Source organism: Tupaia chinensis, unplaced genomic scaffold (assembly GCF_000334495.1).
Source record: "Tupaia chinensis unplaced genomic scaffold, TupChi_1.0 Scaffold000542_1, whole genome shotgun sequence".
Lineage (NCBI taxonomy): Eukaryota > Metazoa > Chordata > Mammalia > Scandentia > Tupaiidae > Tupaia > Tupaia belangeri.
Genome location: NW_006160055.1, coordinates 1,783,076 through 1,790,831, shown reverse-complemented (window position 1 = coordinate 1,790,831; position 7,756 = coordinate 1,783,076). Strand labels below are relative to the sequence as shown.

General features: G+C 40.8%; 1 pseudogene; it reads right to left on the bottom strand.

Annotated features, from left to right (window-relative positions):
- Positions 1–4,254, bottom strand: part of LOC102487322 (solute carrier family 25 member 39 pseudogene) — a 6,032-nt pseudogene extending 1,778 nt beyond the window's left edge.
- Between the last annotated feature and the right edge of the window lie 3,502 nt (positions 4,255–7,756).

The window sequence follows — 7,756 nt, the reverse complement described above, 5'->3', positions numbered from 1 at the left end:
CGTCCCGGACCCGTGGCTTAAAACTCACGCTGGGTGCGTGTGTGTGCGTGCCCAAGATCCCGAGAGGAGAATGGAGGAGAAGGGATTGCGGCATGACCATCCCCCCTGGGGGGTGATTTCTCGCTTTCTTTCTCTATGTCTCTCTCTCTGTCTTTCTGGCGAGCGCACGCGCCCTATAGCAAAAACCTCTCAAAAAAACAAACAAACAAACAAACAAAAAACTACCACACCGCTACCAAGTCCAAGGTCATGGATATTTACTCCTATGTTTAAAAGTATTTTTAGGTTTAGTTCTTATATTTAGGTCATTGATTCATCTTCACAATTTAAAAAATTAATTTAATTTAATTTTATATTTTTATTAACGTTTAATTGTACATCTTTGTGGAGCATAATATGAATTTCCAAGGCATGTAGGCAGTAATAAATAATAAGGCAGTGGTAATCAAATCAAGGATAATGCCATATTCATCATTTTCAAGAAAGAATATCACACTAAAATGTGTATCATTAATTTTTGCTCTAGTAGTTTTTCTTCATCTCTATAGCATTAAAAATCCTAATACAGTCCTAGTAAGGAAAGGGTAGTAAGAATTCAGCAGAATCAGGTCACTTCAAGGGACAGGACTTAAACTGTTGGATTTCAGGCCCACCCTAAGCCAGTATGACCTCATCTTAACTAATTACATCTGCAAAGACCTTGTTTCCAAATAAGTTCACATTTTGATGTTCCTTATGGATGTGGATTATTTTTTTTGGGGGGGGGCAACATTTAATCCAATGCAAGTATCTTATTAACCCTGGAGCTCATACGAGACAGAGGGTAGAGGCTGCTTCCCAGCCAGCAGGAGAAGGAAGACAAGTCCCCAGCAGTGGTGCAGCTTGCACAAACTCTCATCCAGGAGAATGGTGATTGGGTGGAGAGCAAACAACGTGAGTTCCCAAGGTAGCAGCATGGCACTCTAAGCCACAGCTTCTTTCGAGTGAGAGTCAAGTGTACAGAGCTGGAAAAACAGTACTAGGCTGATCAGGCTGTGTTTGAAGCAAGTAGCCTTTGGTTTCTTGTCTGCTTTAAAATTTTTATGTATTCACCTTTCTCTTGAGATAAAACATGCAATCAGTAACATGCACAAAGTGCACTCATCTTCCTTGTATACTGTGGTGACATTTACCTAAGCATATGTCCATATGTAACTATTGTTTTTTTAATTTTTATTTTATTTTTAAAATTTTTTTGTAAACATTCAATTACATTATTTAGTTTACAATGTGAACATTTCTCCCTAGTCCAGTTGATCAAAATATCTTCAATCGATATCACCACACCTCCCCATCCCGTCAATGCTCTGCCTCCGTATCCCTCCTCCAAATGTCCTTCCCCAGGCCCCACTCCTCCACACATGCCACATCTGGTATTCACACCCATCTCTTGTGTTTGTACATCCTTTAGTCAATCAGTTTCAGTCACAGAGTGCAGACATTTGGTATATATTAAGTGGAGACATACAATGTCTCTCCTTCATATCCTGGCTTGCCTCACTCAGCAGTAAATCTTCCATATTCTTCCACTTTCTATCAAAAGCCAGGGCTTTGTTGGTTTTTATGGCTGAATAGTATTCCATAGAGTATATGTGTCACAGTTTTTCAATCCATTCACCCATATGGGGGCATTTGGGTTGGTTCTATGTAACCATTGTTTACATGAAAAAAAATTACATAATTTGGGGCCCAATAGAGATGCAGCAGCAATACTCTGTAATGCTGACCCACATGGGAAGATTCCAGGTTCATATCTTCCCTGAGTTTGCTGGGTACACATGTGACCGTGCTTCAGGGTTGTCTGAGGCTGGGGTTAGAACCCAGGAGCAAGATTCTGTTGGAGTTCCTGTCTCTCTATTTCTTTTTCCCTGTCTCTTTCACTCATGGAAAAAAAATAAACTCAAAAGAAAAACAATACTATAATAGGAAATAGCAGAGTCCCAGAAACCCAACAGATTCCTCAGTGTTGGGACCTGCTTCATGGGTGTGTCCCCTCTGAAGTGCTCAGAAGGGCTCCATGCTTGATTGAATGCTCTGCTGTCATTGTCTTAGGAATTCTGAACTAGAGGCCTTGCCTTGCCCTTGTGCACTGGGTCCAGGTAAACACTAACCTCTTCTTTCCATGGGTACAAACATTTCAAGGTTCATCTCAAACCCTACCTTCTCCAGGAAGCTTTTTTCTCTGGGTAATCTCCTGTCTGGGCAATCTCCTCTCCTCATTTTCTATGGGAGTTATGGCCTGTATGATAGCACATTAATTATATTCTGTTCTTGCTGACCTCTCATTTTTATCATGCATGGAAATTGTGTCTCATCCACATGGTCATGAACTCATTGGCACATTGGGAAAAGCCCTTACAGCTAGACATTGTGAAGTGGGACAATGAAGATTATTCATATACATGTTGCATATCTTTTAATATGCAAGTTCTTTTATTTATCTTGGCATCTCACTGCACACAAAGCCCAGTGCCTCTGTCAAGTGGCAGTTAAGTAAACTGTGGAGGTCCTTTCTCTGGTATTTATTTCTGTCTGGATAATCAGATGACTTTGCTCCATCCCAGGATTCTAGGATGTTCCGATGAGAAGGAATCTGAGAACTTATCAGGTCAAATGTATTTTTGAAAGGAGGAGCCCCAGAGCTCCATAGCTAGTGGAGGGCACATCAGGAATATAGGACACTTTCCTCTGCAGCCACCTCCACTCCTGCCTCCCTTTCTCTTTCAACAGATGTAGACCCCTCCTGTGAGTGCGGGCAGGAGGTAGCCCTTTCACTGCCTGCAGCATCTGACGAGATTCTCACTGAGACCAGCAGTCCATCAGTTGGACTGGCTTCCGGCTTCCTCTGCAAAATGGCTCCCTAGAGCCTCCCTGAGAAGCTCCAGGAACCAGCTGCCTGTCAGCCACCTTATTAAACTGGTTTCCAGATGTCTCCACCTCAAATTGAGAAAAGAGAAAGAGAGCAAAGGGCTGGGAGTTGGTCCCTTAAATGAAGTCAGTCAGGTTCATAATAAATAATATTGTACACTGATGGAACAGGTGGTCATGGGAGATGGTGTGCTGCAGAGGAAGTTCTCAGTGAGGCCGTGCTCCAGTGTGACAGAGGCCAACAGACAAATACCAGAGCAGGTGGGGACAAGCAAGAGAGAAAAAAGAGAGAATTAGACAATCAGAAACTGGGTGGGAGTGGGGCACTGTCATGCAGTGGTGAATGTATGTAAGAGAAATGGGAAACAGAGGAGGAGAGAAAGAGAAAAAAGGAAGCAAAAAAAGAAAGACAGGGACTGAGGACCAAGGCAAGGCTATAGTGCTTAAACTTTTCTATTGCGCTGATTTCCAGGGTCTGTCTCTGTCAGGAAAGTTAATAAAGTCCACGTCCAACTATTGAGGCTTCCTCTGTGCCTAGTCCTACGTTGTATGCTATATAGACATCAGCTCATTTACTCTAAGTTACAACCTTAAGAATTAGTCTCTGCAGTTATGTCCCTTTCATAGACAAGGAAAAGAGGCTTAGAGAACTTAAGGAATTGCTCCAAATCACACAGTGGTTAAAAAAAAAAAATCTGGCTCACACACTTGGACTTTAACCATTCACTTAGTTTGGTGCTAAAATTCAGGAGAACAATCTTTCCAGGCCCACCTCATTCCACAGCTGTGCACAGAAACTATAGTTGGCTGGTACAACCTAAACTTAACATCGTCCTTACAGAGTAATTCTGAATCTGTCTGGAAATAGGAACAGGCAGAGAGGATACAGAATAAGATGTAAGAACATACTCCTTTTTCTGAGCACTTGTTTTGGAGGATGTGGCATGTAGCCAGTTGGATGTACTCATTTTCTTCCAGCTTATAACTGAATCGACTGGTTTAGGTGTCTCTTTTTCACCTCTGTCACTGTGAGCAAACATTTATACTTACATTAGAAACATAGTGTATTAGTCTCCTGGGGCTGTCATAACAAATTATCACAACATTATTACTGTAAAAAAACAACCAGCAGAAATTTATCCTCTGGCAGCCAGGATCTGAAATCAAAGTGTTAGAAAGACCATCCTCCTCTGGAAGGCACTAGGGATAAACCCTTCCTTGCCTCTTCCTAGCTTTTGGTGTCTTCTGACAATCTTTGCATCCTTTGACTTGGAGCTGCCTCACTCTAGTCTCCGCCTTTGCTGTCACATGGACTTCTTCTTGCATCTCCTGTCTCCCTATCCTCATCGCCTTCTTTCTCTTATAGAGTCACTAGTCATGGGATTTGGGGTCTCCTCTAATCCAGAAGGATCTTATTTTAACTCAATTCCATTAGCAAAGATCCTAGTTTCAATTAAGCTCACATTCATTGGTACTGGGGTTTAGGAATTGAGCACATCTTTTGGGGCGATGTAATTCAACCACTACAGTGAGATTATATGGGATCAAAAGATGAGAACAAGAGAAAACTTTGAAGACAAGTGTATGGACAATTCTTGAGTATTTTCCTTAAAAAGTGGAATTTTAACTTAATGTTTATGATTTCTGCCTAATCCTTAATTATCTCCCCTCATGACCACATGCTGTTATCTGCTCTCCTCCATCTCACTTACACCATCCCTAAATTTTTAGCATATCACCAAATTTTGGAATTGGGATGCATTTGAAATGATTTGAAATACCCCAAAGGACACTATTTGAGGGGAAAACATTCTGTTTACTCTGAACCTTAGAGCTCATTCTTGTCTTTTACCAAAGCAGAACTAGCTGTCTAGCAGATGTATAAAGAATGTAGTAAAATAGCCTTTAAGAAAATACAAAATCCCAATATACAGTGTTTTCATGCTGCAAATATAGTGTATCGTATGCTATAAAGGTATACAGTGATCATATATATATTGTGTATATATATATACACACACACACACAATCATATATATATGTGTGTGTGTATATATATATATGTATATATGAAAATAAAAGAAAGGGAAAAAAAACCATACAAGATCCCACTGACTTATCAGCAGGGCCAGGGCCATGTGTGACAGGGTACTCCCACTGTCTGATATACCATGGATACAGGGCTCAGATTGTACTGGCTCTAAGGACTCTTATATCCAAAATAATCCTCCAACATTAGTTAAGATTCTTTCCATGGAAAGGATTATAAATACATTACCAATAACGTTTTGCCTAGAGAGGATCTGTTGGCTCTTGTTACTGGGTATTTTAAAGAGTGGTCTAGCTAGACAGGTGTACCTGGACATGGAGGTCATTGGTATTATCAAAATGCACTCTCTCTGTCTTTCTGTCTTTTTTTTTCTTTTTCTTTTTTCTTTTTTTTTTTTTTTTGTGGCAGCAACATGTCCCATGGATTCCAGAGAGAATACATAGCACACTTAAGGAAGCAACTCTTAGTCTAGCCTGGGTCACATATCCATCCCTGGCACTATCTCAATGGCCAGAGGGAAAAGAAGTTTCCAATTTTCCAGGCTAGAGTCATTAGCAACAATGGATGAGTAAGGTAGTCATAGCAGCTTATGACAGAAATCTCTGGGAATCTCAATGACTTCACAAAAGAGATGAAGCAGAACTTTGATCCCACTCATTCAACTTTTGAAGTGTTGGTTGTACGACATGCAATCTGGCGTTGTCATGGAGAAGAACTGGCCATTTCCATTGACCAATGATGGCTATAGGCATTGCAGTTTTCAGCACATCTTATCAGTTTGTTGAGCATGTTTCTCAGATGTAATGGTTTGTCAGGATTCAAAAAGCCACGGTTGACTAGACTCCACCCAACAGTGACCACTGACCAGGACCTTATTTTGGTGCAGATTTGGTTTCGGGAAGTACCTTGGAGCCTCTTCTTGGTCTGGCCACTGAGTTGGTTGTCAACAGTTGTCATATAAAATCCCCTTTTCATCGCACATCACAATTTGATCAAGAAATTGTTGAGAATCAACAGTTAGCATAATGGCTATGTCGCTGGATTCCCACGTAGTCGACTGCGGTTCGCATCCCGGACCCGGTGGCTTAGAACTCACGCCGGGCACGTGTGCGTGCGTGCCCAAGATCCCGAGAGGAGGGTGGAGGAGAAGGGATTGTGGCGTGACCATCCCCCTGGGAGGTGATTTCTCGCTTTCTGTCTCTATGTCTCTCTCTGTTTGGCGAGTGCATGCGCCCTATAGCAAAAACCTCTCAAAAAAAAAAAAAAAAAAAAAAAAAAAAAAAAAAAAAAAAAAAAAAAAAAAAAAAAAAGAAAGAAAGAAAGAAAGAAAGAAAGAAAGAAAGAAATCATTGCATTGGGACCAGCGGCTGGTGTAATGGCTATGTTGCTGGACTCCCATGTAATCGACTGCAGTGAGAGTCCCAACCTCGGTGGCTTAAACTCACACTGGGCGTGTGTGCATGTGTGCCCAAGATCTTGAGAGGAGAAGGGATTTCAGCGTGGCCATCCCCCCTGGGGGGGGATTTCTTGCTTCCTGTCTCTCTGTCTTTCTGGCAAGCACACGTACCTTATAGCAAAAACCTCTAAAAAAATCATCATTGCATGAATAACAGAAGACAATTTTTCTTTTTTTATTTTAATTTTTCTGTCAGCTCACAAGGCACCCACTTACAAAGCTTTATCATCTTTCTGATTTACTTCAAATGCTGAACCACCACAGAATGGTAGATATTGAGTTCTTTGGCAACTTCTTGTGTAGTTGTAAGTGGATCAGCTCCAATGATTGTTCCCAGTGGTTGCTGTCAACTTTCAATGACTGGCCACTACATCCCTCTAATACAAGGCTCTAGTCTCCTTTGTAAAACTTCTTGAACCACCATTGCATTGTTCACTCATTGGCAGTTCCTGAGCCAATGCATTATTGATGTTGCACATCGTCTCTGCTGTTTCACTACCCATTTTGAACTTGAGTAAGAAAATCACTTGTATTTGCTTTTTGTATAACATCATTTCCATAATCTAAAATACATACAAAATAAGTGACTAGTCATAAGTCATTAGAAAAAAATCATAACATGAGAAATGTGAATTAAAATTTAGTATAACCACATTTATTTAGAAATGTATCCAATATCAAATGGCAAATTTCAAAAATATAAAACTGCAATTACTTTTGTACTAACATAAATATCTAAAACCAGCAGCAAATAGTAATACTTATATACTAGGTTTCTTCTTCTTTTTTATAAGTTTTTTGCCATAGGATACGTGCACCTGCTGGAGAGGGACAGAGAGATGATGAGAGGGAAAGTGAGATATCAACATTCCCTCCTACCCCTGCCCAGGAAGGATGGCCACGTTGTAATCCCTTCTCCTCCATTCTCCTCCTGGGATTTTGGACATGCACGCACAAGGGCTCAGGGTGATTTTCAAGCCATGTGGGAGTCCAGTATTTTAACCACCATGCTACTTGCTGGCCCCAATCATGCGCTTTATATATAAGAAAAAAACAAGGCATGAAGAGGTTCTATAATTTGTCTGGGCTTACATTACTGCAAACTGAGGAATTAGTATTCAAATCCAGGTAGCCTAAATTCAGAGGCCATGCCTCTATAACACTCATGAGCCTTGTGGTTTACTGTCATCAGCAACTGGTTCAGAAGTCTATCAGTAAGTTTACTTTCTATCGGAAACCAAATTTCCTTTGTAAATTTATAGATTTCTATGCTAACAAACCATCTATAGGTTCAAGTACCTTTTAATTCAGGGCAACCGGGCACATCTCTTCATCTCCCATGG